General features: G+C 34.5%; 1 long non-coding RNA gene and 1 pseudogene across 2 annotated transcripts; both read right to left on the bottom strand.

The window, feature by feature from the left end:
* Window positions 1-1,807: 1,807 nt before the first annotated feature.
* LOC142623760 (uncharacterized) lies at window positions 1,808-8,647 on the bottom strand. 2 transcript variants are annotated; one of them, XR_012842221.1, is made up of 6 exons: window positions 8,531-8,647; window positions 6,659-6,832; window positions 5,312-5,382; window positions 4,065-4,194; window positions 3,712-3,805; window positions 1,808-2,498 (listed from the first exon to the last, which is right to left on the bottom strand). It is a non-coding gene; the product is annotated as an uncharacterized LOC142623760 (long non-coding RNA). The 2 variants fall into 2 exon arrangements; XR_012842220.1 differs by lacking the exon at window positions 4,065-4,194.
* Window positions 8,648-17,513: 8,866 nt separating this feature from the next.
* On the bottom strand, window positions 17,514-21,066 carry LOC142623759 (25.3 kDa vesicle transport protein SEC22-1-like; annotated as a pseudogene).
* Window positions 21,067-22,067: the final 1,001 nt, after the last annotated feature.

Raw genomic sequence — 22,067 nt, 5'->3', positions numbered from 1 at the left:
GCTGTCATGAAACCTGATGTGACGAGCATCTCTGAGGACCATAAGGATTGAGTTGTTCAAACCTTTTATGATAGGCGGTTTAACTCCGACCTAGACTAAACCTATCTGTAGAAAGTTATGACCTTGCTTCCTATGTGCTTGAATGGCTGAAGGGGATAACAATTAGCATGTTTAGTACTCCTTTTTTATACCATAAACTTGTTCTATAGTCTTAACATGGTAATCTGTCTTGAAGGCTTTCTTTTAAGACCATGAGGACTTATAAATCTGGCTAGTGGCTACTTTAGGTATATTCCAATCTCCTATGTCTAGATCTATATCTGATAACTCATAAGACTCTGAATTAATTATTCCTACATTTACTGGTATCTCTAAGAGGGATGATGGTTGGGAACATCTACTGCTGGTAGAAGAGTAACTTCTAAACAACCAATTTATTGTTCTATATTACAAGCTTAAATCAACAATTACAACCTAATCACATTTATCCTCTGGATCTAACCTTTATATCTGAAACAGGGTATACAACAATGAAATAAACACCTTATCTGTGCACCTAATTACCTAGCCTACTTCTTCCAAATGGGGACCACCCTTCAACGCCTTCCCCAGCAACACGAGCTGACCAAACCAAACCAGGAAGATTTTCGGACTTACAGTAGAAGACGACACAGAGCTCGGTTAACAAGTCCACAAACATACATCTGCAACAAACTTTAGGGCTAAACACAAAAACAAGAAGAATTGGGATAACTGGGGAGCAAGAGTTAATTTGAACAAATAATCACATAATAACAAACAGATAGGTAAAGAAGGAGGCTCAGCTTATCATTTACAGATGTAAAAGAAGATGACGAAATAATAACAGATGAAGAAATAAATAAATGGGAATGGAAGAGTTATCATGAAATAGATGTAAAACAATATATGGGCTATGGGAGATATATCCATGAAAATAATTCAAAATAACTATGGAGGCAGTGCCTTGCAACTTGATTAAGTATACAGGTAACTTACAACTTCGACCGGGCCAACTTGGCTCTGATACCAAAAGGGGGTAAGTTACAGGCTGAGCCTCCTTCTTTACCTATCTATTTGTTAGTCTGTGATTATTTATTCAGATTAACTCTTGCTCCCCAATTATCCCGATTCTTCTTGTTTTTGTGTTTAGCCCTAAAGTTTGTTGCAGATGTATGCTTGTGAGACTTGTTAACCGAGCTCTGTGTCGTCTTTGACTGTAAGTCCGAAAATCTTCCTGGTTTGGTTTGGTCAGCCCGTGTTGCCGAGGAAGGCGTTGAAGGGTGGTCCCCATTTAGAAGAAGTAGGCTAGGTAATCAGGTGCACAGATAAGGTGTTTATCTCACTATTGTATACCCAATTTCAGATCTAAAGATTAAATCCAGAAATTTGAGGATAAAGGTGATTAGGTTGTAATTGTTAATTTAAGCTTGTAATCTAGAACAATGAATAGGTTGTTTAGAAGTTACTCTTCTACCAGCAGTAGATGTTCCCAACCATCATCCCTCCCATAATTATATATATATACCTTTAAAAAATTGAATTTTAAATTAATATGGGCAATTGACCATCTTTGAAAAAAGAATAAATAAAAAACTTAACCATCTTAAAAAGAAAATTGAACATCCTAAATAAAAATTTGATGCTTTTGAAAAATTTAAACCTCAGTTGATAGAATTAATAAGTTTTAAACTCTAGTTGCTAATTAGATTTATTATGAATAAAGCTTATTAAAACAAACAAACATCAATATTATGCACAGCGGAAAAGTAAATAAGATATGATATGATGACTCAAGAAAACCAATGAAACAAACTAATTTCATAGTAAAAAACCTGGGGAGAAACCTTCCCGAAAAACAATCAACTATAATAAAAAGAAATTCAGTTCTAGTACAAAACCTTTGTCCCTATACTCTACAATCCCCGTAAATAAACATACAACAAAAACCTTCTACCGCTTCAAAACTTCTGACCTTTTCAATATATGAACACCACCCTTTTGCACAAATTCCATTACATGACTAACTAATGATGCACGAATCTAAGTACATGACTAACTCCAGCAACTTGAAGATACTGTTGGCTGCAAAGTCCTTCACTTCATCAACAATGAAGATCAAGAAGCACTTGGTTACAAAACTCTAAGGCGCAAAGATGCAGTAACTTCTTTTAGAGAGAATAAAGCACTTGCTTACTTTTTCATATGTTCTCTATGTGCATACCTACTGTGACGGACTTTAAAATAAGTCTTATATATGTCTAGGGCTGTGAGAAAAGAAACCTTACACAAATATTTCAGCATGGGTTGAAAATCAGATTTGGAAATTCTAATTTTGTAGATCTCGACAAATTCAGCTTCTGTCGAGCCTTAATGAACAGCACTTCTTCACTTGTTTCTTGGTCCAATCTTTATGATTTTAATATTTGGCTTGAACAACATGTTTCTTGAAATACTAAACTCATCCTAGATCTTCTCAACTACAATTAAAATGCATTTTGTCAAAAGATTAATCAATTATATAAAATATGTCCTTAATAGATGCCATTAAAAGTAAAATTCAACCTCTCCAAAATATTGATTCATTGAATTTTGAACCAAAAAATTGTGAGAAATGTTCACAATACTTTCGCAACACTTTCGTAACAAATCATAAATAGTAAGTTGTTAGCAGTGGATAAAAAATTAAAAAAAAAATTCAGTAGTAGATTCAAATTCGAACCAATTATCACCTAAACTTTGTTTTGAAAGTGTTGCGAAAATATTTTAGACATATCATTTCTAAAAAATTAGCCTAAAAGCCCATAACATACATTTAAGTTTGATTTTTTAAATTGTGTTTTCAAAAAGGGAATATTTTAAAATCTCTAATATTTTTTATTAAAATAATGTGAGAGAGAGGGAGAGAGAGAAGGTATTAGTCATGACAATTACAAAAAATTTAGAAATAAGAAAACAACTAACAGGTTATCTCATGCCACAACCTTTTTTTAGAGTTTAGAGAGAATAGTTTGAATGAAACCATGCATCTAACATTCAAAGAGAAAAAGAAAGCAAGTCCTTTAATATATTTTAAACACACACACAAGGACCTCAATAACCCATTGCAGACAACCCAACCTAACAGGTTCTGCTCAGGTTTCTAAGAACCAAGGGTCAATTTGGATTCAAATTAAATTACCTGAACATATTGTCTGGTTTGGTTCTTGGTTAGAGAGGGGCAACAAATCCAATAGTTCGTGAGTCAAAAACTAGTTATTACATGTCCCATATCCAAATTATCGATCCAGATGTTATTACATGTATACTATATTTGATTATACTTGATAACGCAAATCTAATGGAAAGTCCATAGGCCTACTTTGTTCACAAGTCATATTCAAATTATACCACACAACACAAAATCAGTTAATTCAGGGAAAAACTATCAAAATGGGAAGAAGAGGTCCCCATTTTGATGCCCCTTAAGTGAGATCCCCAGGATAATAACTCATTTGGGATTGTGTGCAGCAAAAGATAAATGCATTTTTTAGATCTTTTAACTCTGATGTTAATATTGTTTATAGTTATCCTCTTGTATTCAACACACTATAAATCACTCTAAAAACTAACTCTGGTACCAACATCAATAATTAGTGGAGTTGAGATATATTTTTATTATTATGAATTTATAAATAAAGGAAATGGAAATACCTTTGTCTTTGTCTTTGTCCTTTTGTTACTGATCAGATTGAACCCCCTATGATTGAAGACGATTTCAAACCAAAGTCCACTTTTCTTTTCTTTTCTACAATGTAGAGAGAGAGGAGTGATGAAAAAGAGAGACAGAGACAAAAAGTGAGCTTATCGATCTAAAAGGCTGAGAGGCATGAGGCTTAGGAGAGAGAGAGAGAGAGAGAGAGAGAGAGAGAGAGAGAGAGAGAGAGAGAGAGAGAGAGAGAGAGAGAGAGAGAGAGAGAGAGTGAGTGATAGGGTATTTTCAATTTTTACACCACCAATAATACTTAAATCTTAAATATTGGGCGATGAGAATAGACTTTTGTTACCTCTTGTAAGTATTTGGTAATGTGAATATTTCATCTCCCTAAATCTAACTTTTTGGGATGAAATATTTCGTCACCATAGACTCGTGTAAATCCTGAGCCTTAAAATTGTGATGGCTCCTTTTTTTATGACCTATAGTGAAAAAAAAAATTGTCACCAATTTGAATATATTTATAGCAAAATATTGATTTTGTCACCACTACAAAAAAACTGTCCTATTGCGGCGAGCCAAAACCGCCGCAAAAGGTCGATTTGGCCTATTGCAACAGTTCTACCCGCAAGTCTTGCAGTGCCGCAATAGCTCTATTGCGGCTGTAACAAAAAGCACCGCAATAAATCTATCATTTAGTGGCGGTTTTGGTCTATTGCGATGGGCAGAAAACCACAACAATATGTGGTTGCCATTCGGGTCAAGTGGCCTTTTAGCGGCGGGATAGGCCCGCCGTTATAGGTTGTCACCTATAGCTGCGATCAATAAGCGCTACTATAGGGCTTTATATACAACATTTCCTATGTACCTTTTAGCGATGGTTTCGCCCACCGCTTTATGTTTGAAGCTTTAGCAGCGGGCAATAAGCGCCACTATAGGTCTTCAATTATTTCATAATTTTAGTCCTTCAGCAGCGGTTTTTGCCCACCGCTATAGGGTTTTTTTTTTTTCCCTCCTAGGTTCTAAAACCACATTTCTATAACAAATAACCTATAATAATTTTAGTTCCACTAAGACATTAGGAGCACAACAATGAACAAAATGCAACATAATACAACAAAAAATAAATAAATAAATTTGATACATATGGTCCTACATGTATGATTAATTGGTTATCTATAATGATTTGTTTGCAATAATATGCAAATTGCATTTCAAATTATCTATTCAAAATGTTTTTATTTCTTATTTTAATAAGTTGAACTCACAAAATTTTGAGAGTTTTGCACATTATATCTAAATTATTCTATGATCATAATTTTTATCTTATTCTTTCTGGCAATTATATAAAGATTGTTGTAACTTCCAAATTGATCTACTCTTTTTTTTCCACTACTCACAAACCAATGAGATTCAAACACACTAAAAAAAAAAAAGTGCATGCAATTATTCTTATCACTTTTTCTCACTATAAAAAAAGTATAGTTTTTCTTTACACAATTTTTTGAGTTGTGAAAGTGTATGCCAATAAAGTGGTAAATAAAATTTTTATAAAAAAAAAAAAATCAAGAAGATAAAGATTGGGTTTTGTGTCAATACCTTTGAGATTTCCAACTCTAGAACGAACTGTGGCATTTGGCTGATCCAAGTTACAAAAGAAGCAAGTAGACCTATAGTTTCATCATTTAAAAACCATCAGAAAAGTTGAGATAGAGCGACCAATAACAAAGATTTTAACTTTAGAGGACTTTGACTTTTCCATGAGACCCAGTAATTACAGATGGTGAAGGAAATTTAAGAAAGGATAGAAATATCAACATAATGCTTTTCAATGGATGCACCATTCTTGCACCATATTTTAATTTGACACTACCTACACAATATATCTAAGCCCACTGCATCATTATAAAAACAAAATCATGCCTTTCAAACGAAAAAGAAAAGTTATCACGAAAAGCTACTTTCATGTCAAGCACAAGATTTGTACATCTTAACTTCAAGAAGGATATTTAATAAAAAGCCCTTCAGGCATTCAAAAACAATTACTAATGACTGGCCAATAAAGAAAAATAATAATGAAGAATATATTATTATTACAAATGACTAGCCAATAAAGAAAAATAATAATGAAGTGTATTTAAATATTTAGGTAAGTTTAAATTTATTAGGAAACATGCTAGCCCTGTTTGTGATCAAGAAAATCCACCTCGTCTTTCACGATTTTAATCCAACCACTGATCCAACTGTCAATGTTAGGTCCACAGGGGGCATCATGGTTATTACCAAGTAATAAAATAAAACAATAGTATCCAAACAGATAACTGTAAGAACGTTATTTAGGCATCCAACAGTTTTGTAAGTCCCTTTCTTTTTCTTTCAACTGGCAAGTGGAGAAATAATAGTTCAGACAAACAAGAAAAATCAGTTTGCTTTTCCATGCTAAATCCATCGATCATACTTTTCTTTTTTTCGAATTTCAGATGACATGTCAGGGCATGAAAGAAAAATCAAATAAAATGAAGTGTTCCTATCATAGTCAACAAGAGTTACAAGACACACCATCTGTTTTCTAAGAATGCCATTGAGTTTGTTGTTCTTGTTTGCATAATCACAAAAGTTAGTAAAAACGAATCTTTACTTAAGCAGAAAAAACTGAATGAATGTAAAAGTGGATCATGATATCACATTTCAAAGTGTTAGGTGGACCATCTTAAACCAATCTGGTTCTATTTTGGACCAATTTAGAGGCAGGGAAAAAGGTTCAATTATTCTTCAATTTCAAAAAGATCAGAATGATTAACTAAATAAACTTCTTTACCTGTGTTTATGCATTCAAGTGGGATACAGATTATTTTAAAGTGTTTTGGCCAACCCCAAGAAAAGAGGAATTTAATATTTGTGCAGTCAAATTTAAAACATGAACAAATTTATCCAATTGGTACTCACAAGTGTTGCAAAAGTGGTGACCACAATCCATGGTTGTCACGTCACTTGAAGATACTTTCTCCATGCAAATAAGGCACATAACTGTTGATGAAAGCTCAGACGATAGATTGTCGTGTTCCAAAACTGTCACGCCTGCTGCCGCATACAATTTATCTTTCCCCTTCTCTACAAACACTGCAATCAACATCAGCTAATAAAATTCCAAATAAAGCAAAAAAAAATTAAAATTTAAAAAATAGAGAAATCCAAAATTATAGGAACCACTTAGACCAAAAAAAGCCAGGCCTACCAAACTAAAAAAAAAAAACACAAATAGCTTAATAAAAACATTAATTTTTTTTATTTCATAAAACAAAATCAAATGAGAAAACCATGGGCGGTCTTATTCTGTTGTAGATAGAGACAAAATCCACCACACACATTGAGTTAGTTATTCGCCTTTATAAAATCTGGAATACTATTACTCTCTTCCATGTCTCAACAAAAAGAAAGAAATTAGAAATGAGAAGGGAAGCTATGAAATAAATGCCACTAACAATTCCTTACGCGAAGTTGATAAACACAAATCTAGATAGGATTTTTAAAAATCTTAAGAATTCACCAACCGTAAAGCATTCTATATCGGAGAACTGTATCTAATCAAAGTAACCAAAATGTGAAATTACACAAAATCCATTTCTACCTTAAAAGCTCTAATTTCTTAGAAATACTCCACTTCTTAACCAATAGATATTTCTTCCTTAATTGATATCTTTGATGCAAATTATTTTTAACTGCACCTTTCAAAAAGTCCACGTACAGTTAGAGCATGAGAGCAAGGAAAAAAGACGCTTAGTCACTTAGCAATGGCTTCCCTCCCACCCTCCCCCCACACAAAATTAAAAATTAAAACTTTTTTCTTTTTTGGATCAGCAAGTTCTACTTTCATTAGCATATTGAATCGTTTTCAAGCATATTCCTTTCCTTCACTCATATTTTTCAAGAACCAAACCAAGGGTAAACATTCACATCAAATCTTCAAAGGGTCTGGCTCAACATCTCAAAAAGAAATTTTTTTTCTCAAATCCCCCTAGACTTAGATAGAACATTGAACATTAATGCAGTGGCAAGGCAAAAAAGGAAGATCCAAGATTCAACATGGGTAGAACATCAATACAAGAGAATTTTAAGTGATGAATCAACATGCAATAATTACAAATATGGCCTATCCCTGTTACTGTTAAGAGAAGTATAAATCAACTCTACCTACTTGCCAATGAAAAACACTAATGGAAAGAACTGTTTAAGACTCTTTGACTTTGGAACTACTTATCAGCATGTCTTTAAAAGTAGAGAAAGTAGTTGACCAGTGCTAGACAGACACGAATGGAAATTCTAAATCTAATGTCATTTAGATCACCAACTAAGCCAAAGTGTTTGAATTAGGCCTTTTTTTTTTTCTCGAGGACACCTTTGCAATTTCAGGTGCCACATAATGAAATTCCTAATGTTTAATATTCTAGTTCTAATTTTCTGCGTATTTCCTACGCTTTCTCATTAACTTAACAGAGCATAATCATATAACCAACTTATAGGAAGTCTAGGCTGCCTCAGCCCTTAAAAAATACAAAAACCAAGTTCCAAAATCCCAACTTCTTTAGTTTTCTCACACTTTCTCATTAACCAAACGGAGCAAAACAGTTTCATAAAGTTTAATTAGTTCGTAAAGCAACCATCTATAGTTACCAAATAACCACACAAAAAAAAAGCCAAAACTCCATTTCCTTTTTTTTCCCACACTTTTTCAGCAAACAGAAAGAGTAAGAAACCCAAAAAAAAAAAAAAATCAAGAACAACTCCAAAAACCCATGTGCAAAAAAAAGCAAAACTCACAAATCCTAGAGGACCATTTTGGGAAGTGAGTTGGCCATGCTGACTCTGCTCCGTGGCCTTCATCGATCTGACTGAAAAATAATTGCTTCTGAAAGCACTTCCTTCTGGTTCTGGGTTAAAACACAAAGTCACTCAAGTTTTTAGAGGAGGCAAGGAAGGGGGGAAAATAGTAAATTAACCCTTAGTTTCCAACTATATAGTTAGCAGGCCCGGTTTTGAAACTATATAATTTACTAACATCTCGAGTCTTAGAGGCTCGATTTTTACAGTTTGATGTGGCATTTTTTCCAGGTGGCGTCCACCTGGAAATCGAGTCTCTAAGACTCGAGTTTTATACCGAGCATTAGAGACTCGATTCCTACCGGTGAGTCCACGTAGACGCCACTTAAATCTCGAGTTTTAGAGACTCGGTTTACTAAAATGGAAACCGAGTCTCAGAAACTCGATTTTTAAGTGGGGTCTTTCCCCTTGCTTAAGTCCCATCTGTCACTTCCATCTGGATAAGTCAGTGTCTTGGCTGAATAAATGTCTCGTGAATGTTCAGAAAAAGAAAGCATGGTCTAAGTCAGTGTAGTGGTTTGATTTGAATAAGTATCTCGTGAATCTTCAGAAAAAGAAAGCATGGTCTAGATAAGTTAGTGTAGCATGGTCTCAGGAATCTTAAAAAAAAGAACTGTACAGAAAAGCAAACATTGCTTCTCTCTCACACATTCAGCAAAACCATCTCATACACATTCAGCAAATATTGCTCCTCTCTCAACTCTCACACAGACATTGCTCCTCTCTTCACTCTCATACAATCCTAGTAGCATATTTGCACATCCTCATGTCAGGTAAGGGTCTCCTTACTCTCTAGTTGATTGTTTAGTGTATATAAGTGCTTTAGAAAGTGTTGCTTGCATTGAATTTGTCATGACATTTCCTAATTATTTGTTATTTCTTTGTATTAACCACTATATATAAAATATTTTTAATATATATTTACATACATATATATATATATATTTTAGAAAGTGAGGAGAAAGATATATATATATATATATATATATATATATATATATATATTTTATTCATGATCTAGGAAGTCTTTTTGCTAGCTTTTGGTGAATTTATCTGCTTCATTTTCTCCATAATTTGTATTAAATTTGAGTTTGTATATCACATCTGGTATATTTAACTGCATATTAATGCCTTGATTTTGAAATTAGATGATATGTCTAATTTTGATTGCTCATGATCAAATTACACTCATTCATTTGCACATCCTCATGACTTTTGTTGTTTGGTTTGATATTTTTATTTATATTTTTGTTAGAACTGAGTCGAAATTTTGTAATGGGGGTGAGTTTTGTCCTTAGTTTTTTTATTTGTTTGAGTACGAAATGATAATGATTGAGTGTGTTTGTATGTGATGTGGGGTGAGTATATGCAATTGTGGGGTGAGAAGTTGTAATTTTTGTACTTTGAGTAGATATTCAAGGTTTTGTAATTGATGTTAAATAAAAGAGATAAAATATGTCACTAACATATTATAATTTACTCTCTAATAGGTTCACAATCTCTGAAGAATATTGATATAAATGTATACTATGGTGGACCCCTTGACAATCCTGGAGAGATTGATGGATTCCCATTTAGAGGGCCAGGTATTGAATGCTATTACATGATGATACGTCGTAAGTTGAAGACGTTGGATGATTTGAAGAGGAAAATAATGCACTCATTGAATTTGAACCCTGCTTGGTATGACATCAAGATTATTTATCGTTACCCACAAGAAATCCTTCATGAATGAATAAATTACGGGTATATGGCGATCAAAGAAGACAAACATGTAAAGATGATGTTTAATAGGATCCAAAAATGCCCCAAGTAAATGCTGCTAAGTTGTACGTAAGTTCGGAGCCGCTTGTAGAAGTTGATACTGAGGTGGTGCAACAAACAACTACGGCTTTACAATTTACAGCCCTAGATGATGGATGTACTACAATGAGAGGGTATACAATGGGAGGTTATACGCTCCCATCTCAAGATTATGTTGCCAATACTGGTGAACCACTCCATCCTCAAGAAACACATTTAGAGGAGGAAGACGAAGACGAAGATCATGCCGCGAATGATGGTGAAAATATTGATGACGTAGATGAATACGAAGAGAGGATTGAGCAAGGCGACTTTGAGAACGATATGGATGACCAAGAAGTCGTTCCCAATTTTGAAGAGGAAAATATGGAGTACCATGATGAAGGTGATGCAGACGATGATATTGGCATCCAGCATGATACAAATACGACCACTGCCTACAGACCTCTTGCCGACTCATTTTACGCAAATACTTGGAAAAATATGGTTGATCATTCACGTCTTCAGATACCATTTGTTTCTACTTGGGAAGATGGGATGCATTTTCATAAAGGGTTGACTTTTGCAAATAAGGAGGCGGTGAAGCGTGCATTGATAATATACGCAGCAAATGATAATAGAAATTTTATAATCTGGAGGTCGACCAAAAGTAAATTGTGCGCTGCATGCGTTGATGACAACTACAAGTGGTACGTTGGGGAATTCATGAAGGTTAAACTTAATGGTCTATGGATGGTTACGTCTTATGTGGGTCCACACACTTGTATACCCTTTGGCCTGCGAAGAGACGGTAAAATGATGGATTCTAATTTTGTTGCATCAGAAATTGTGGGAAAATTGCGACAAAATCACACTACTCGTATACAAGATCTCTAGGACATCATACATACTAAGTATAAACATGAGCTTTCTTACTATAAAGTATGGGACGCAAAACAAAAGGCAATTGCTAAGATATTTGGGGATTGGGAGGAGTCTTACCAAAGGTTGCGAAAGTTGTTGTTGGCATACTTGGATCAGGATTCGGGTACCCAATACAACTATCACACTGTACCTAGGCCATACGAGAATTCTGCGTTATTGCGCTATGTATATTGGGCATTTGTTCCATGCATTGCTGCATTCCAATATTGCAGGCCAGTGATCAGTATTGATGGGACTCATTTGTATGGTAAATACAAAGGGGTTTGATGATTACAATGGCAACCGATGCCAACCAAAAGGTTTTGCCTCTTGCCTTTGCTGTGTGGACAAGGAGTCAGAGGCTAGTTGGGGGTGGATTTTAGAGTGTCTCAGGGCTTCGATTGAGCATGTTACACCTGCCAATGGCATTTGCATTATTTCTGACCAACATAAAGGTATAAAAAACGCCATTCGACAGTGGCCTAGAGGGAGGGACGGAACAGAATAGGTATATCACCGATATTGCCTTGGACATGTTGCTAGCAACTTCAACAGACGCTTTGATGACCCGATTCTAAAGGCATTGGCCTTGAAAGCTGGATATGCGACCCATGAAGCTAAATTTGAATCTATAATGCAAATCATTAAGGAGGCCGAGATTAATTTACTGAGGGGTTTAGACCTTACTGATCGCCATGTTGCACGCTGTATGCCATACATATATTTAATCAGTGAGGATCTGGACAAATGGACCCAGTCACATGATGGTGGAAGACGTTACGGGGCAATGACAACCAATATCTCTGAGTGCTTTAATGGGGTACTTAAAGGTGCCCACGGTTTGCCCATTGCGGCATTGGTTGAGTTCACTTGGTCTAAACTTGTTGCATATTTCCACGATCGACATAAAAAAATTACGGAAGATCTCTCTCGAGGTAAGGTGTGGAGTGATTATGCAATGGAGATCTATAACAAAAATGCGCAGAAAACTGCAGGTCACACTGTGAGGAATTTTAATCATGAAATTGGTGTATATCAAGTGCTTACCCCGTACAACGACCATAGAGGTAGAAGGGGAAACCACAGTCATGAAGTGCACGTATTTGATAGAATATGTGGTTGTGGAAAGTGGCAAAACTTGAAGATCCCTTGTTCACACGCAATTAAAGTTCTTCAAGGTCTGCACCTCGATGCGACCAGCTATATTGACCCATGTTACAGTTTGAACAACGCCATTCAGACATATTCACATAATTTTGTGGTGCCAAAGTCAGAGTCATTGTGGAGGGACATTCGCGGACCACAGTGGGTGCCTGACCCACAGCTGTTGCGGGCCAAAGGTCGTCCTGTGGCCTCAAGAATAAAGAATGAAATGGATGGGGTACGGCGAGAACGAGGAAGCCGGAGGGAAGATCCGGACTTGAGGGAGATTCAACCGAGGCAGCGATGTGGATTGTGTCATCAAGAGGGGCATAACCGTAGAAGCTGTCCCAATTCCCGTGGGGCTTCGACAAGTGGTAGTGCTACAAACTAGGCAAGTGCTCTCACTGTTTTTATATAATATGTTATGAATTTCATTTGGTTTTTGTTCTTCGCCATTGGAAACTAACGATTGTATTTTCATGTTTGTCAGGCAAGCGGAGACTCAATTGAAGTTTTGGCAATGTACGTGGGACTTGTGGTTATCTTCTGTATGGACAAGTGCTGAATGTTGTGGTTATCTACAAGTGTTTTTTTTTTTTTTTATTGTTGAATGTTGTTGCCGAATGTAGACTAAGTTAATTTTAGTTAGTTGTTATTTTCTATATTTTGTTTATTGCTAAATGTTGTTGTAATTGAACTATTTGATATCCATTGTACTCGTTACATTAGTTGCATTGTGCAGCTTTTGCCTAGCCAGCAATGAATAGTAACTGTTTTAATCCGGTTGTTTGTTTCTGATGTACTACTCTCCCTTTGATTGGTTGTATCTAGTTGTTTACTGTTGTAGGGGAAGGGAAAAACTAATTATGGTTTATTGCTGCAGTAGCTGCAAAAAAAAAAAAAAAAAAAAAAAAAAAAAAAAAAAATCCCAGTGGAAATCGAGTCTTTGAAACTCGATTTCCTTTGCTTAAAAAATGTTTCAAAGGCGGCATTTCCACGGGATGTTATTTTTTTAAAAAAACCACTAAACTAAAAATCAAGTCCTTGAAACTCGATTTTCAATGTAAATTGAGGCTTTGAAACTCGATTTTCAATGTAAATCGAGTCTATGAAACTCGATTTATATTTGGTGGTACACGAATGTAAATGAAGTCTTTGAAACTCGATTTTCAATGAAAATCGAGTCTTTAAAACTTGATTTAAAAAGCTACTGAAATCAAATCGAGCCTTTAAAACTCGATTTTTTGTGGAAATTTCAAACTTGATTTTCATTTATCTTTTTGATATATTTTAAAAAAGCCACATAATAAAATCGAGCCTTTCAAACTTGATTTCCTTTGGTTAATTTTTGTTTCAAAGGCTTGATTATTTTTTACTATGTTTTCAGGGGATATATTTAAAAATCGAGCCTTTGAAACTCGATTTCCACATTAAAAATCGAGTTTCAAAGACTCGATTTCTACATTTGATAACTAATTTTAGATAAATAACAAAACTATGAAATTAATCTAAAATAGAGGGTGTTTAATTTCAAACTTCTGGACAATTTGTAGTTTAGTTTCAAAGACATAAATTAAATAGTTTAGTTTCTAAATTTGATAATTAATTTCAGATAAATAACAAAACTATGAAACACATCTAAAATAGAGTTATGACACTGTTTCAAAGATATAAATTTTTTCCTCTTATACATGGCTTATCAACAAAAGAAATTAGATTTTTGTATAAATAAAGGGTTGCATTGGATTAGGTGGCCTAAGTTAAGTACTTGAATTGGATTGAAGATTGATGTAACTGAAGAAGGTACAACATAAAATCTAAATATCTGACCATTAACATAATGACCATTAGTTTAGTTTCCAAACTTTACAGTTGCAAATAGAATACCTATACATACAATGTAGTCCATTGGGGACTCTTGCACCAGTACAACAACAAGATCACAGTTTATTTTATAGGTACACCAATACATTTTATGATAGCAAAAAAAACTATTTCATATCTCTTTTACGATGCCTGAAGACAGTTAACCACAAAATCAACTCCATATATTGAAAATGGTTCAAGTCTCGAACAACTATATGTCCATAAACTCACATCATAACCCACACCGCCAGATAAAATCAATCATTGGGTAGAAATGTTGCTGATTTCGTCATTTTATGGAGGTTTATATGGTGGCCGGTTTTCAAGTTCTGCTTCAGCAGCAGCGAGATTCTCTTTAGCTTAATGATTCTTTCTTGACAAGATTCTTCTTGCTCCTCAAGTCTTCCATTTCGTTATATTTTTCCCTCGTACTTGCACCCCCTATACAAAATGTAAATGAACCTCCAAACCTGTGAATAAATACAATCGTGTGACAAGAAACGTACAGCTACGAGGCACCACAGGAGATTCTTTCTTGACAAAATTTATAGCTGACTCTTCAAAAGTTATAAGATAAAAAACTTACTTTAACATACATTGTCCTTAATTTCGCCAGTGAAGGTAAAATCAGGCCAACGCAAGCATGGAACAGGCAAAAAATATTGTGACTAAAACTCCAATTTCCTGCAAATTAGAATTGAACACTGTAAATGTTCTAACATCTAACACCAGAGTCACAACAGACAAATATATTTCTCATAATTCCATAAATATAAGATGTGTACCTGATAATCATAAGCTATTATAGAGAACACAAGTCCCATTATAATGAAGGAGATACAATTTTTCGAGATCATGAAACTGAGCAATCAAAGTTATAAGATAGAACTGACCTTGCATTTCAAGATTACGTGCAGACATATGAACTGACCTTTGACCACCAACCACACAAACAGCATAGGTTCCAGTTGATGTAGATTCATCCTTGTAATATTGTACCTGATTACAATTTTCATAATTGTCTTAACATGAGGAAGGAGGTGAAGACATAACCAACGTTCAGTTGTAAGTCTAAGACGAAGAGAAACTCACATTAACACCTGCTGATTTTTAATTTTTTGTCATCTCCTCTCCAAACTTCTCATTTCCAATGGAGCCAATGTAACCAGTTGCACCATTACATTTGGAGCATCCACTGGGAGAGACAAAAAAAAAAGAGACTAGGGTACGAAGAATCAATCAATTCTATTTCGTAAAAATTTAGCTTCATTTGGAAATGAATAATTTTTTTTTAGAAATATGAAACCAGACCTGGGCAACTTTGATTGAATGTGTCCTTGTAGCACCTAAAGTGACACGATATGATTTCAGTTTCCAGCAAGGTTTTCATGTAGGCCACTATGTCAGGCACTTGGCTGTGAAATTCAAGAGAAAGATAGTCTCTAGCTTCTTTCAATGACAGTATCACTCTTGAAATCCTAAATCCTTAGGTTTCCATTCATTTACATTTTCTATAGGGGGTGCAAGTACGAGGGAAAAATATAAAGAAATGGAAGACCTGAGGAAGCAAGAAGAATCTCGTCAAGAAAGAATCATTAAAGCTAAAGAGAATCTCACTGCTGCTGAAGCAGAACTTGAAAACCGGCCGCTATATGAACCTCCATAAAATGACGAAATCAGCAACATTTCTACCCAATCATTGATTTTATCTGGTGGTGTGGGTTATGATGTGAGTTTATGGACATATAGTCGTTGGAGACTTGAACCACTTTCAATATATGGAGCTGATTTTGTGGTTAACTGTCTTGAGGCATCTTGAAAGAGTTATCAAATAGTTGGCTGCCTATTTTCAAAGTTTATTGGGGATGGAGGGACAATTCCAGCTTCAAATCTGTATGTGCTATTGTCCTACAAAAATGAAGAGTGCGTACATTTTTAAATCTAACATGAAGCACTAAACAAGGCAATTAATCATGTTCCATTGTTCATATTAGTTAGGTAAAATTGGGCAGAAAGGCAATCACTTTAAGACTTTTTTTTTTTTAGTGATGTAAACTCTTGTTTAATTAACAGTTCAATGCATATTTCACAATCAGATGGTAATGTGAGGATACTTTTTTATTTTTTGAACAATGTTTCTTGGTACTGTAACTCCCTCCAAAATCACAGACCTATTTTTCTGACTTTCTACCCCACATGCATTTACCCACAAACAAACCCCCCATGTCTACTTATAATTCAAACATGTGAAAGGCATGTACATCCCATTAAAAATTTTAACTTTGCTAATTCAATCATGAAGCTAACTTCGACTACCCTATTGAGGATTTGTGCCAAACCCAACAATCCTACACATGGCATTGCAAATCAGGCCAGAGGAAATAAAGATTTTTCTCAATATATACAAAAGAACTTCATAATGAATAATTGGCATGTTGTATTTAATCATAAGTTACCATCAAAATCCCTATAATTCATGTGAGGAAAAATTCAATACATAAACATAAAAAAATGGGCAGCTTTGAATAAAAGGTGCTAGCAATAAATGAATAATGGAGTCTTTCATTTGTGTTTAAACAAAGATTTTACAAGACACAATTATAGTTTGATGCAATTAACAAAGAACAATATTTTACTAATCAGTGGTTGTACAGCGCAAAACATCCTGTAAGATCAACTTTAATTGCCTCTATAATCTATTTGTTTTTATTTTTATTTTATTACTTTCCTGTGCATACTTTCAGCAAAAAATGCTAGATAAGTTGTTTTCAAACAAATAGTTAGAGCCATGAAAAGGAAAATTGCTTTTTGCAAAATTGGATTGAAGGTTAATTGCTCAAGAGAAAGTTGGTTTGGACCCAGTCACAGCAAAAGAGTGTTCAATTTTCCTCCCTAAAACTTTGCAAAATATTCTATTTTTCAAGCTTCTATCTATGTCCGTTAGTTTATATATCCTACGTGGCTTAACAGAGTGATAAGACTTGGACAATATTAATTTATTTTTAAAATTTTAAACAAAAATGTTAACGGATGCCCTTAGGGCAATGGTTAACAATTTATTTAAAGAAAAAATTTTTGAAAAAAAAAAAACATGGATTGAACAATTTAAATGAGAAGTGGAGAAAGTATGTATATTGAATTACACATGGAACAATTGAGTCAGTAGTAGTTGTTGAACATCTTCCAATTACAAAAATTTCACTGCTCACCATCTTTCCAAGTTTGTACGAAGTTGAAGTAAGATGACTTTGTTCAATTGTTCCTCTCGCACGCGTGGCTCAACATATATGTTCATATTTTTCTGCTCTCTCGACCATCTGGGAAAAGAAGGGAAAGTGAAGCATTAGAAAGATAAATGACATAACTCATTGGCCAGCATGTATACAATATCTAAGTATTGTCAATTGGTGCTTGATATGGATTCTTGGTTTACTTCCCAACAGCTAAAACATTGTTTCAAAGGTTCTGAATTGACATCAGAGTTAGTTTGGCTAAGAGGTCTTCAATTTGAACAAAATCAACCCCCATTAGGATTTCATTCGTCTATTCTGCATGTCTTAGGACTGGTTCATGAATATGGGGCAAACTTGCACATGAGAGGGAGTGGTACTGGATGCTTGATATATTTTATTAGCCCACTTATTTTTATATCTTAAGCTCTTGGGATACTGGTTTCCAAAAAAGAAATCTGCTAGTATATATGCCTCCTTATGGTTAAAAAATTCAACTTCAACAGGCTATATCCTTCATGGTTGCATGAAGAAAGCATCGATAACCCAACTTTAGAGTATTACATCAATCATTAGGCAAAACTAAAATTAAAAATAAGAGTAAGAACAAAATATATTACTTGTAATACAAATAATCTTCACTTATTTTAACAATTAGTAAATATAAAAAAATGAGGATACAGGTTTGGCTTTAAAACATTGGGATCAATAGAGTCACAAATACTGTGCATGCTGATTTTTTAATTTTACAAGCTTGCATCTGCACCAGTCCTCTATCAGGCAAATACAGTGATAAAAAATAAGCTCCACCAGCAATTAAGAGAGAAATAGGATCCACGTAATGGATACCCTTAGAGGATTTGTTAATGGATAATTTGAGGAAAGTTTTGATACCACTTTCATGGAAAATATAAAAAAAAATTGTGACAAAAAATCAGTTGTTTTTTTCTTTTCCTATAAAATGTTTCTAAAAATATTTATAAACCAATGCGGCAATGCCCTTAGGACAAATACGACCACTTTTCTTTTCTTTTCTTTTTTTGAAATCTGAAAGATATATAGACAGCCATGACTTCCACATCATCCACAAAACTGATCAAATCATACTACTCTCTAATTTTCTACAGTCCAAGCCATTTTAGTGCTCATAGAGAACGTAGACTCTTACCCAGTCTTTTCCATGAATGAACTAAGAATGGGCATAGCAGATTTGGTAATTGGTATCATATAGTTTAAATTCAAAGGGGAAAATTTAAAATAAAAAGAAGATGGGTGAGTTACTTTTTGGGAAGAAAAAACCAAGAAAATAAAAATAAAAATAGAGCCTAACGTTACACACAAAATATGCCTAATCAATGGATTATATAAAAAATGAAAAGATTCAACTATAGCAACAATTCAGTTTTCATTTAAATTTTATTGAAAAATATAAAAAATGACAAAAAAGCATGCCTAAAGCGCACTTCTTTAAATGTGTCTCGCCTCATAGGGGAAAAGCGTTGGAGCCTTGGTGCTTCACACTTTGCACTTAAAGCTCGGTTTTACCAACACTGCTAACAAATATCCATTAACATTATCAGCCACGGGTTCTTTACGTATATACACACACAAACATGGCTTCACAAGCACATCTGTGCACCAAACAAATTGCAGTTTCAGTAGTACATTCAAGGATGCTCATAAGGATTCCACAAACCAAAGAATTTAGTTGGATGGTTCTCATGTTTATGGAGTGCATTAATCTAATTGAACTAACCTGTCGATTTAAGTCTCTTGCCTTATTAGCATATATACGAGATTCTGACAGTATCACTCTTGACATTTCACTGACCTCTGCAAAATTGAAATATGAAACAGATTATATTACTTGTAATATTGAAGACAAAAAATTTAAAAAGGAAAAACTAAAGTTACAAAGTAATTCTTCTGATATCTTTTTAGCAAAATCTAGATAAACAGAAATATGTGACCTTCACACACAGGGAGGGGCGGGGAGGGGGGATGTGAGCTACAAGAGAGTTATGAAACTATAATACCTTATTGTTTCAAGACTAAACACAACCACACATCAACAAAGCAACATACATGCATTTCCAAGCACACACATACAACTACAAGTATCCTAAGTCATTCAATGTTCCTTTTGGGGTGGCCAAAGTTTAAAAGGTGCACACAAAGCTATACAGACCTGTGAAATAAACCCACCAGAGTGACCAAAGAGAAATTTCTTATTGAATGCAACAATGCAAGATGTTAAGCATTTCATACATTATTTAAAATCTGCGAATAGATTATGTTGCATAGCTTCAAACAAACATCAAAACAAAATAACATAATTAAATTTAAGTAATTCTGAAAATAAAAAGGAATATCTTACAGTCCAACTTTTCACCAACACCAAGAAGTTCCTGAACATTGCGAGTGATATATTTGGTGGACTTCATAGAGTTCATCATTCAACTTTGCAATATTCCGCTGGGTCCGGGGGAGTGGTACAGTTTCTTGGTTTTCTGTATGAATGTGTCTTTTAAACGTGGCCTAAGTTTAGTAGGAAAATTAAACTCATCAAAAGAAACACCAACAAGAATGCTGTAAGAATAGCAAGTACACAAAAGAATCATGAAGAAAAAACTAGATATACCAAATTTGATGAAGGCATAAGGTCTGGCAGCATTTTCAATTTGAGCCCCATTAACACGCTCAACTTTGATTGAGGTCTTCAAGGTATTGAAAGGCAAGTTTTTTAGGATAAGCACGGTGACACATTGTCAAGTAACAAACGCGTCCTTCAATAATATAACTAAGAACTTACGTCAAGGTAACATTAAGATTGTTCCACATTCAGACACAATTATTATTTTAACAGAGCATATCGAAAAGAAGATCAGATGTCCAACTGATGTAAAAAGAAACAAATTGTAACTGAGCCTGTTTTATGCAAAGTAGGGTACTTCAGCATAGAGACATGTTGAAAAAGACAGCATAATTTCTAAACTGAAGCTGCTATTCCCATCAAATCTTGCATTAGTTAGGTAAATATGATAGAACAATTTTAACTAGACCACAACGCCTACAAGGAACTCAATATCTCACAATCATCTATTATGGATATAAAATCTCCATAATTTCACGTTGTGTTTCAAGCCAACCCCAAATTCAATTGCAGTTTCAGTTTTGGGTAGATTGAATCAAGTTGGGTTTCACATTGTGTTTGAATACTCTCTAAACTATAAAGAGATTGCGTACTCATTGTAACAGAAATAATACTGTTGTTTCTATCTGAGTTGTAAGTAATACTGGGAAAATACATACACACACACACATGAAAAATCTCACAAGGATACCATTCACGTAAGGGCCAGTTTCAATTGACATCCTTGAAGCCTCATTCTGACCTCTTGATAGGTTTTTAAACAAAGCCTTGACTTGCTGTTTGTAGAATTCAGCATCTTTTATATCACGGCCATCATCCAGACCCTCTGCTAGTGGAAGACCATCAGTTACACGGGCAATCAAAGTTAGCTTCACCATCTTCAGCTTAGATGTTTTCAGCTATACAAAAATGACTCAAACATGTTAGCCATTATCCCAGATGCAGCCACATAATATGAAGACAACAATCCTACACAAATAAGAAACTGATATACACATCAACAAATAACTCTTCTTAGTACCATAAACTACATTCACATAACCTAACAGCTACTTTATCTCTCTCAGTCATCCATGAACACCTACTGCCATTTAAGCTTAACATGCAAAGTCCATAATCACATCTGTCATGGTTAAGCCATTTTAGTTCCTCTTCACTATAATGGATCACAGTGAGTTATTAAACAAGGTCATATCTTGACAACTCAGCTCTTCAAATGTTACTGTCAGAATCCAAATAACCAAACTCCCATAAAAATAAAACAAGACCCATGATTTGGTTGTTGTCTTTATAGGTGCTCAAGTAAATTTTATATTGAAAAAGAATCTCCCACTCAGATTCCAATGTATAATGACAGACAAGCTAAGCTTCATGTCCATATTATAATTGCATGATAGTAAATTTCCTAACAACGTCAAGGAACCTTTTTTACACTAAGGACATACCAGAAGATGTTCATTATTGTTCAACCTTTTTCAACATGAGAGATGAAACATCTTCAAAAACCAAGACATGAATTAAGAATGTTTACCATTGATCACCATGGCAAAGTTTGTTATACTGGTTTTTGGAAGACAACTTCAGTTGTAAGTCAAGAGGCAAGCCAAGATCAGACTAACCACTTCATTGTACTGGAAGTTCTGTACTTGGCCACTTCAAGGATTGACCTGCTTGTTGCACAAATAGCTGAATCCTAATGTAAACTGACACAAAATGACATAACCCATCTGACTTCTCAATTCACCCGAGTGCCTCACAATTTAAAGCGTTTACCAGAAAAAAAAAAAAAAAAAAAGAAGGAATGCAGTCCCTATATGTTTGTTACTACAACCTTCAAGAGACGCATTCAATCATTAAGTCAAAAGAGAATACATTGTGA

The sequence above is a fragment of the Castanea sativa genome, chromosome 2 (genome assembly GCF_040712315.1).
Source record: "Castanea sativa cultivar Marrone di Chiusa Pesio chromosome 2, ASM4071231v1".
Taxonomy (NCBI): Eukaryota; Viridiplantae; Streptophyta; class Magnoliopsida; order Fagales; family Fagaceae; genus Castanea; species Castanea sativa.
This window is presented reverse-complemented; position numbering and strand designations above follow the sequence as displayed.